Genomic DNA, 11738 nt, shown 5'->3' with positions numbered 1-11738 from the left:
ATATTACACTTTTTCATACAATATCTTATATACAGATTTACATAAAAGTGATTAGTAGTTATCCATTGTTATGTCTTACAATTAGAACTCACAAATTTTGTCTAATATCTCAATATCATTAATCACTAATGCCTCAATATCATTATTAGAAAATATAAGCAGAAATTGGTTCTACATCTGATTTCAGCATAAAATAATATTCAAATTTGCAAAAATGTTTAAAAGTTGGAGGGAAAGTTTTATCACTAAATAAAATTAATACCTTTAGGAAAAACCAGAGGAGGAAAAGAAGACTGAAATTATCCAAGTCATGATAAAATAAATCTGCTTTGAAACTGCTGCTAAAATTGAACACTTCTCTTCAGATTAATTAGGTTCCAAAATACATGTAGGGAAAAGGTATATACAGGTTTTGCAGGTTAATTTTTCTTACTGAAGTTAGGGAAGAAAAGAACATAAGTTTATCATCAGGGCAGAAGAGTGCAAGCTTATTAAATCTACATTTTTTTTAAAAATCCTCTCAGTTGAATTTGAAAACCAGTTTCAGCTGATAAGAAAAATTTGTAAAATCAAAGCATATTAGAAGATCTAATTTTAAAATATTTTTGTGATGCCACATTTCTTAACATATCCATTATAAATTGCAGTCTAGTAAAATGCATCTAAATCCATGAAAGAACTATTAAAGTTTTTTAAAATTCATGTTTTTAATGTATCTGCCTGCATCTGAACAGAGACTATCTTGGCCTCCATCAGCCACATCTGGGAGGAGCTGTCAAAGACAGAGCTATACAGCCCAGATGATATTTTGTGTTTTGAGCCAGGCTCTCACAGCACAGCAGACCTGGCTGCAGACAGTAAGGAATGTTTCCTGGATCAGAACACTAAACTGTGTGAAAACATCTCAAATTTGTAAAATACAAACAATTTGCCTTAAAATAATTGAATAACAAAAAATATAAATTCTATCTCCTCTGTAATGCTGCTGGGTCACACTACAGTTGCATTCAAATATAGAACAAATGAAGCTACATTTAAAAATGTATCTTTCTGTTTATTTCCAGGATTTACATCTAATACTGCATGTCAACATATTATCATGATGCAGCCTTGGAGTATACACATTATTTCTAGGCTTAAAGAATCATTCATAAACCATAATTTGACGCATTTATTCACAGATTTATATAATACAAAACTGGCTGGTTTTCTGTGATAAAGTATTCAAAATCAAGCAGCTCAGCTATCCAAAGCCCTTTGCTTAGGTCTTGAGTGTTCCTGCTGGATAGGAACTGGAGCACAAATCCACTATCCCAGTACCACAGGCAGCAATCAGGTGGCACAAACCCTGTGTCTTCTCAAGATATTTCATCTATTGTATTTGAGTAGTTAACACCAATTATTTGAATTATCAAGGACAGCCATGTGAGCACCCACTGTGATGAGGCAAATCACTGTACCTCATAGATAATACCAGAATCTCTGCAAGTTTAGGCTGATATTTTCACACAAAATATTCCCAGGCTATAACTTTAAGAAAATCTGACTGATGTTGCAAAAGAAGACTTTATGAAATCTGACATTAACTGAAAGATCCAGTTTCAACCTTGGACTAGTACCACATGTTCCCATCCTGCATGAATTTGTTCCCATCCTAAATTAATTTGAATCCTTGTAAAGCTCTGTCAAAGTATGGCACAAAAAAATCAAAATGTATGAGTGAGCAAAAAGATACCACTTGCTTTTTATGTATGCACATTATGCTTTAATAACAAGAAATTTTGGCTGCAAAATATCATCTTTAATTAGGCTGCCCATAGTCCCTTCTTAAAAAGACAAAATTCCACAGATACTGAATCTTGAGCTCTCTGCAGTTTAGCCTATGGATATGGGGAAGATTTGGAGCACAAAAAAAGCAAACAGCTTGAATGATATACAAATGACAGATATGACAGGATGATTAATCTGAGGCAACTCACTCATGAATAGGTGGTATTTGGGTATTCTGGAATGGATTGTTCTAATAATGTGCTTCAATGGATGTGAAGCCCTCAACAATCTAGTCTGGAATGAAATGGTGTCTCCATACTCATCCTGAACTCCAGTCAGAGTAGGATTATCACTTCTCATTATGTTCTACCCTATTTATATGCAACCTGCTAGCCCCTACTCACCCCACCAATCTCGTGTTCTTTGGTAAATACTGCGTTAATTTATCTTCTGATAAAACAATCTCATGCCTCGTGTCTCTTGAGTACTACTAAAAATAATTAGCACTTCACAAGCACTAAAAATTTTAAGTCTCGACAAATTATGGAAGATGCAAAGGTAATAAGTATCACCATTTAAAGATACTTAATAAAATCTACTTCATAAAAGATTTGCATATATGCAGATTATATATATATAGATATCTTTGCTACTACACATAGTGGAAAAAAGGAAAAATTAAAGGAGGGAAAAGTATATATAGCAGAAAGAGCTTACAATCAAAAAATTTTAAAAATTAAGTATAGGGTAATATAGTTGTATTTTTCTTTAATAAAAATCTTAGAATTTTTTGGCTGTGAAATGTACTATTCTGCAACTGCCACCTTTATTTTAGACCAGCAACAGTCAGAACCACCTACATTTTAAATTTGCTTCCATTGCCATAGAAACGTATATTTGCTTTAACTAAAAATGAAGTCTTCTGGCTCAATCATCTACTTTCTATATCATACACTACAGAAGACATAATTTATTCATTTACACATCCATACTTGCATCTTTAACATAACCTACATCCACCTCAGCTACTATGAAAAATCACATGTGGTTTTTGTTAGATAAGATAGTTATAGAACATTTATATTAAAATTAATTACTTCAATCTATTATATATAAACTCAAAAGGACAGAATTACTTTTAAATTACTAATGTTCTTAAATCAATCCAATTTTAAGTATGCTTTTGCTGACTTTTACTTCATTAGTAATGTTCAGAGCAATCATGCACCATTTTATTAAATAATTGTAATTAAACCTTTCTGTGTTCAATAAGAGATGGGAAAAAGGTCAAAACACAGAGAAGAAAATGGTATTTTTTTTCTCTTTAAAGCCACTGACACCAAGGCGAATGCACACCAAAAAATTAAAGACATACAGTGCTAATAAAAACCCAAATTTATTCATGCAGTTTTAGTACCAAAAGAAAGATCTAAACTATTTCTGTAAATATATAAATATTGTTATTAAAATCCTTAAATCTATTTTCGAGTTTCTTCACAAGGTCTGAGAGCAAAGAAGCACCAAGATTATCTCCAACTTTTACTATGGAACCTGATCTAAGAGCTAGCTCAAAGAACCATAGTACTAAGCTTAGCAAAGTGTTAAAAATATTCCTCAGCAGTCTATAAAAAAATTTCCTCCTATACCCATTAACATTTTCACACAACACTATATTTTGTCTGAATCCCTGTTGCACGTAAACAGGAGGCTCAAGCAGGAGCATTCAACACAGAATTGTGTATTCAGTGCAGATTCACTGCTAGATTCAGCAGAGAAATGATGAAGAACCAGGCCTCTTTTTTTCCCCCTTTTCTGATTAGCTGCTTTTGAATACCATTAGCAGCTCTAGAGGCACCATAATTTTATTACTCCTTAAGAAAGATATACATAAATAGAAAAAGTAGATCCACAATTTCAGATGAGAAACAAGTGTAACCATGCCAGAAATAAAACAAGTCCCAAAACACAAATGTACTGTGAAGGCAGTGTGTGCCCACCTCTCCCACAAGAGTCCACAGGAAATTCAAACCCCTGGCTTCCCACTTCTACCACACTGCTGGCACCCCAGTTCACACCCAAGCTGCCCTCCAGCACACTGGCAGACTCCTTTTAATATTTTTCTGTTTCTTTTACTATTACTCATGTTATACACATCCACTTTTCTTTTTGTTGATCAAGAATATTCCCCCCTCCCATCCCTTAAAGTTCAATTTTGCAGGAATCTTTTCTCCAGCTTTCCCAAAATTGCATCACACACCACACTATCTTGGGGGTTTTCCCCTCACTGAAAGGCACTGCTGTAAATGTAAGAAATATTGTTTGAAGTTTATGTTGGTAGATAGAAGACTTTTGATAACAGTCCAAGTTATACAACTAAGCACTAGTTCTAGAAAATCCAAGAAATGTGTCTAGCTTATCACTTTCCAGCACTGAACTGAGCTCTAAGATATGGAAACTGGAGCCAGAAGCCATTAGCTTCTAGCAACTGATCTGGTCAAGTCAGTTGGAACAACTTGCTTAAGTCCAAAAACAAGTAGCTTTTGTATTAAAAGAAATAGATACTTTTCTAGAAATATAAATTTCTGTAGCTATCCCTAACAGACAATAAACATGGAACAGAGATAATTTTAACACTTGAGAGCCAGCCAAAAATGTCTAATTTTGGCTGCTCATATTGGGAAAGAAAAATAAACTATTCCATTTTAAATTGGCCAAGGGGGAGGGGGAAGAAGCATAGGGATTTGTTTCTTTTTGTAGCACAACTTACAAATTCCTATTCCCTTAGACTTGACTGAAGCACACTATCCTTATTCACTGCCTCTTCTTTAGACAGTTTTTGATTTAGAAGAACCACCTTCTCTGATAAAAGGATGTTAGTTAGTAGTCTTATTCTTCCAGCATTTTTTCACTCTGAAACCTATTTTTTCACAAAACAGATACCTGTTCCTGAACAAAGCATGGGGTGCAGCACAATGTTCAGTGATGCATTCCAGTACAGTTTCCAAACATGCAGTCCCACAATCAAGCTTAGAAGAGAAGCAGTGCTGAACTATACAAACATCAGCAAATTCAGGTTCAATCTGTGAATAATGTAATTTGGCTTAAAGCAAAATCATAATGCTCAAATCTATTGTTGAACTGATAAGAGATGAAGTATTTTAAATTTTATTTTCCAGACTTGTAGCTTGATTTTTCTGTAGGCTTCAGAAACTGTGACTTAATAAAAAGCTAAGTGTATTTCCAGAAATTTCATAGTGGATCTAACAAAACTAAAATAAACAAAACTAAACGTGAAAGTGTCCTGCCTTTCAGTGCTTCCCTATACCTAAAGGAAATTTTACCAAGTTTTAATTTTCCTGCCCTTTAGGACTACCATACATGAAATCTGTCTGGAATTCAGGCAAAGCAGAGCTTGTTCCAAAATACACAGCTGATCTGTGATTTTCAGACTGGCCATTAACCACCATTTCCAGCTAAATGTTCACTTTATGCCAGTACATCAAAAACAGAGGTGAAAGATTAAGGGATTGGTTTTGGTTATAAACCACTGAAGCAAGGCCAACTTGAAACACCCTGCCAGGTAAACACACTCACAGCAGGATTCTTAAAGTATAAGCAGAACTCTAAGATACCAAACAACTTACTGTTTTTAAAATATAGCAGTCACATTTTTGTACAAGGCAAAAAACAATTATGGTTTTTATAAATTACATGTCTCAAAGGTCATATTTCCAAGATAAGTTAGCTGTTTAAAAGATGTTAAGGATAAAAGGGAACCAAAAGTCTTATCTCTCTCTATTAATTGTTACATACAATAATTCATACTTTCAATATTCTTTGCCAAGTTGTGTAGAAAGTTTTTTCCTGTTTATCTGATTGTACACTAAATATAGTTAGTATACTTTCTCAAGATCAAATGTCTCCGTGTTTTATTTGCCTGCATTGTATGAATTTTAATTACCCAGGCATGCTTTTTTAAAATGGGTTCAACTCCAAACAAACCCTAATGAAGACATACACAAAAAGAATTTTTGTTCTTGAGGGAACAAAGTAATACTTCTATATATAAAATGGTTAAAGTACAAGAATGAGACCAAGACATTCCATTCAGGTACCTCTTGCATCAGCCAAGTGTCCCACAAACCTAAAGACAAAACCCACTTGGAACTGATGCTGGCATTTGGTTTGCCAGAAGCAAGAAGTTCAGGCTGACATGACTACCACCCATTTTGTATCTGGGGACTTCTTTAATAAATCTTAACCCAAATCCTTTAATAAACCTTAACCCAAATCCTTTAATAAATCTTAACCCAAATCCTTAACCCAAATCTTAACCCAAATCCTGCCTCTTGTCCCACAGTCTTCCATTTAATTTCATGGTTACAGGTAACAAAAGCCACTGATTATCAGAAAAGAAGAATTAACTTCAGATAAGGATTTTAGTGCCTGGAAGTGGCATTATTCAGAGATCTGTACAGTCCTACCAGAGCATCACAGTATTACCACATTTCATTAAATACAATTCCAGCTGATGTCCAATAATAATAAGCATGACTATCTCTTTTTGAACATCAAGCATGTCGGGCAATGGCCTTGGGATAAAAAGGACTCCCAGAAGCAAGAAGAGAATTATGCATAAGAATGAAAACACTGCAAGCTTCCAAGTATCCCCCTAGAAAGATGCATATCAAATGGTTCCAGCCAGAGCCAGGAATACTAACAAGTTAAAATACTACTTAAGAAGAAAAGGTGCAAGAAATAGAAATACTGGAACCAGGAAAGACTGAGGGTCCAGATTTCCTGCCTCATAATGTCATATTTTAAATTTCAGTTAAATGGATAAAATTACAAGCTGAAACCTAAAAGCAATGCGGTGGTTTTACCTTTCTGTCATAACACATTTATCTCCAACAGGGAAATACAAGATGTTAAAAAGGAGACTGACTCACTGCTGAAATAGGAAATACAGCAAAAAGAATTTAAGTGAGTCAAGCCTACAAGACTGAAAGAGCGGCATCTTTCTTGGTGCCACAAAAAAAGCTCAGCTATTACAAAACTGCATTAAAATAATGAAAACACAGGAAAATGTCTAATCTAGAAGCAGTGCCCATTACATAACATTCTGGTACAGACACAGAATGGAAGGTTGAACAATATTACATTGTAATGATCAATTTTATACATCTCACTGAATTTTACAGAAGCAGCATGGTTCCATGCACTGCTGAGCCCCAGTAGTTTTACATAGCAAAATCAGCAAGCATAACATGTGCAAAAAAAACATCTTCTTGATCAGAAGGTGACACACATACATGCATAACAACAGATAACAAAAGGCAAAGGTCCATATGCAGAACAGATAAGATCAAGAATCTCAACCCTAATTCACAGGTTAGAGAAATGTGGGAAAAATAAGGCTGCGGGAGATTACACTGCTCTCCTAATTACAATTCACAGTTACACATCCTTCATCTACACAAAAATAAATGTCTAGTCTTAATGCAAATGACGCTCATTTCATCAAGATGCCAAGTTAGTACCAAACACATCACTTCTGATTTTGTGTGAAATACCATCCTGGCACTTCACAGCTGAGGACAGCTACATGGAGGGGTGGGAGGAAAACCCATGCAGTTTGCAGACACTTTTCACCCAGAAAGACAGTAGAAATGGATACTTTTCTGCAATTTGTATTGAACATTGTAGTACTGTCCGGCATATGGAAAATTAACAATCTATTAAAAATGTCTCAACTGGATACTATAATGATTTCTTTCCAGTCAGAAGTGACTACTAGACTGGCAGCCAGTAAAACTTTTACAAAAGGTCTGCTAAACAGCTTTATTTTCATGCACAAACCACCACATTAAGTTCACTCCCAAGCTTTATTTTCATGCACAAACCACCACATTAAGTTCACTCCCAAGCGCTTGCTCTAGAACTAACATTACAAATCCCACACTGTAATTTGCTTAAGAGCACAAGCTGCTTCCTCTATACCCATGGCCTGACAAATTTGGTGGTCTTCTAGGATGGGCTTTCAGCAGTGGTGGATAAGGGAAGGGCAAAAACTATCATCCACCTTGTGTAAAGCATTTGATGTGGTCCTGCATCACACCCTTGCCCAAACCTGAAGAGACATGGATTTGATGGATGGACCACGCAGTGGATAAAAACAGGCTGGATGGTCACACTCAAAGACTTGCAGTCAACAGCTCAATGTCTAAGTGGAGAGAAGTGATGAGTGACAATCCTCAGGGGTCAGTACAGTGACAGCTCTGACAGCGACATGGACAGTGGGATCAAGTGCACCCTCAGCAAGTTTGCTGACAACACCAAGCTGTGTGGTGCAGCTGACACTCTGGAGAAAAGGGATATCATCCAGAGGGATCCTGACAGGCTTTACAGGTGGGTGTGTGAGAACCTCATGAAGTTCAACAAGGCCAAGTGCAAGGTGCTGCAGCAGGGTCACAACAATCTCAAGCACAAAGACAGGGTGGAGAATGGATTGAAAGCAGCCCTGAGAGAAGGACTTTGTGGGTGCTGGTGGACAAAAAGCTGGATATGAATCAACAGTGTGTGCCAGCAGCCCAGAAAGCCAACCACATCTTGGGTTGCATCAAAGAGATGTGACCAGCAGGTCAAGGGAGGTGATTCTTCCCCTCTACTCTGCTCTTATGAGTACCTGGAATACTGCAGCCAGCTCTGGGCCTCCCAGCACAAGCCAGATGTGGATCTGGAATGAATCCAGAGAATCAGCTGACTGCAGAGAGCAGCCTTCCAGTATGCAGAGGGTGCTTACAAGAAGGCTGGAGAAGGACTTTTTAAAAGGGCATGTAGGGACAGGATGGGGAGAATAGTCTTAAGATGAAGGAATATACAGTTAGATTAGATATTAAGATAAAATCCTTTACTGTGGGGGTGTTCAGGCACTGGATTAGGCTGCCCAAAGAGGTTTTGGATTTCCCATCCCTGAAGGTGTTCAAGACCAGGCTGGATGAGGCTGCAAGCAGACAGCTTCCTGCCCTCGGCAGGGGGATTGAAATTAGATAAACTTTAAGGTCCTTTCCAGCCCTAACCATTCCATGATCTTCGATTCTGCAATTAAGCCCCTGTGTCAGTGCTTACCTGCATTGCTATGATTTGATTGTCTATTTTTAACCAAGGTGCACAGAACCTCTGCCTTAACCGTACTAAAAACTACAATTCAGCAGCAGTGTGAGTCAGGCTTGTTTTGCTAGGAAGAGTTGTGCCAGAATGCTCTCCCAGCAATGTCTTTGATCTTTCTCTCAACTGCAAACCCCTTCTGACCATTCTCTCCTCTTTCTCTCCATGAGGCTTCAGAACCTAAGCCAAGCAGTGGGGAATCTGTGAGATCCACATCATATTTGAGGGGGAAGGTCACTCTGCACCTTACCTCTTGGGGAACACTCTTTTTCTAAAATCTTCCTCATTCCAATTTTCCTATCAACAGCCTGTTTTTGCACTACAGCATCTGAGAGATGATGTTAACAGATGATGACCAGATGATGACCAAGGTTTGACGTGTCTTGCAATGTTACTGCAGAATTCAGTGCCCTCCCCTCCACTTCTCAAAATGCAAGGGTACAGCACCAGAAGTCACACTGCAAGTATATAACAGGGCACACAAAAGCAGTATCCACAGCTGCCAGAAAAAATGTCATTTGCATAACCAGTCATGAGGAAAGTATTTGTCAAAAAGATACATTATTTTCCTGATGCCGATCTCAAAATGCTAAAATGTAAGCTGCTTATCAGTATCAGCAGCACTGATTTGATTGAATGTATTGGAAAGGATACAGAAATGTGAATCATTCACTGAACAGGTATCCCATAACTGTATAAAGGACTTCTGAAGCAGAAGTTTGTTGCTGAAGGCATTTTTGTCATTTTGAAGAGAGAAGCTGCTTGATGACCACGTGAAAAATGCAATTAAGTTCTCTAGTTTTATCACGCACATTTAAACCAAACTTTAAAGTAGCTTGAACAAGATGAAGTTTCGGTATGATTCACTCCTCCGTCATGAGAGCAGTTGATGAAACAGTTACAAAAGGCATTACAGTTCTTTAGTGTGGGACTGGAGAATGTGTTATGGCTACATTGCGTTACTCCCTTGCAGAAAAGGAGTCAAACACAGCCTTAGTTTCACTTAGAAAGTGATGCCCTAAGGAACTGGCAAAGATGCTTGTGTATCAGTCAATGAAAAAGAACATCTGTCGTTTCTCAAGAAAGAAAAAGACAGCAAAGGAAAAGGCACTTCTACCTAAAAGTAAGCCAGATGATTTTCAGTATGCAAAGTCGTCTTCCCTTGAATGTCATGTACACACACTGTCAGTTCAGGTTTATTAAAGTTCTTTGTAAAACTGGAATGAGGTTCAAAATGTCTGATAGGAATTACAGTCATCTGTCATTGCTATTAACTAGCACTGCCTGCCACAAATAGGAGAAATTAATAAAAAAAGTTTCATTAATATAGATAACCCCCCCCAAAAAACAAAACAAAAACCCCCACCCAAACTAATATACCCAGAGCAAAATAAAATGTAAAGTCTTTGCAGATGCACATGTTTAGTTGTCAATACCTGAAAACCTGCCAGTGAAACCATGAACAGAAAGTTGCTTTTGCACTACACAAGCAAAATTTGATACCGGGGATCCAGACAACTCCTCACAGAAGTGAAAGCAATTTAACACAAATTTATCACTTGTAAATACCACCTATAAGTCACAGAAAGGTAACAAAAGCAATATATGTCATGATGCTGACATACAAAGTACTTCTTTATAACAATGAAGAGCTTGAGTTAAATGAGATAAAGCACAATTATAATCAAAATCAAAAGTGACCATAGCTATCCAATGCTTGTCTGCTAAGCATTTATAACAAATGGGACAGCATATACTTGTAACTACCCTCATTTTTATAATGCCCTTGGGTAACAACTCTGAAGCTGTCGATTACCTGAGAGCAAAACACTGATTGTCTGTAACCAAGCTTTCTCCTAGGAAATGTGATTGATTTAACTTAACTCCAGGAACACATTAAGCTTTTGGGGAAGTTTGGCAGGGGAACCAAGAGACCTGCATATCCCTGACAACAATCTCACTGACTGATGACACAATTAGTGTCCCAGTCCAAGCCACAAATATATAAAGGATTTATTTAACAATGGAGTCGATCCTACTGCACCTACAACACCACATTTGATTCATAATTGTCAAAAAGTATTGTGACAAAAGATTTAAGAGTGACAAGCAATGTCACACCCTATAGCCCAGTGATGGAAAACAAAAGGCTGAGTAGACCAAATGCCTGCTCCTTTTATTTCTACAAAGTGTTAAATTTTAGTACTAGACATTAAGTAGTTTTCCACAGAAGTCAATAGCCCAATCCCTAATTAGAATGAAGAACCTAACCACAGGACTCAAGCCCAAGCTGTTCTGTGAATACACACTTTGCCTTTTAAAAAAATTAGCTTTAATGAACTTCATTTCCCAGCCCCAAAGAACTGGGAAAAAAAGGTATCCAAAGCCTCAAAACTATAATGTGAGGAAAAAAAACCCAGCCCTGCTTCACACTAGTGATGAATATTTTAAAAATCCTTCAACTGTATATTAAATAACTTTTTCTAGACTCATAATTATTTACTGTAAGATTCAAAGACAAACTCAATAAGGCAGTAGTGAGAATAGGTATTATAGGGTGCTGAATCTCAGTTTACACAGATATAAAGTAACATCCATTTTTCTTTCCACCGGCTCTGAGAAGTTACAGTATTTTCCTATCAAGGATAACTCTTACTTAAGATCCTTACTTGACATTCTCAGGTCAACACTTCCAGCAGAAAGGAAAGAAAAAATATGCAGAGTACAGAAAGTCAATCAAATGGCAATCTTGTCTTACAAGTACACACATGAACACAAAGTTTTGAGCAAATATGACACAA

At 36.9% G+C, this 11738-nt stretch overlaps 1 protein-coding gene across 1 annotated transcript in view; it reads right to left on the bottom strand.

Annotated features, from left to right (window-relative positions):
• The window catches only part of SLC2A13 (solute carrier family 2 member 13), a 139472-nt gene that overhangs the window by 95748 nt on the left and 31986 nt on the right, over nt 1–11738 (bottom strand). The window lies entirely within an intron of this gene.

Source organism: Passer domesticus, chromosome 5, assembly GCF_036417665.1.
Source record: "Passer domesticus isolate bPasDom1 chromosome 5, bPasDom1.hap1, whole genome shotgun sequence".
NCBI lineage: Eukaryota > Metazoa > Chordata > Aves > Passeriformes > Passeridae > Passer > Passer domesticus.
Note: the sequence above shows the minus strand (reverse complement) of the source record. Positions and strands in the feature narration are given on the sequence as shown.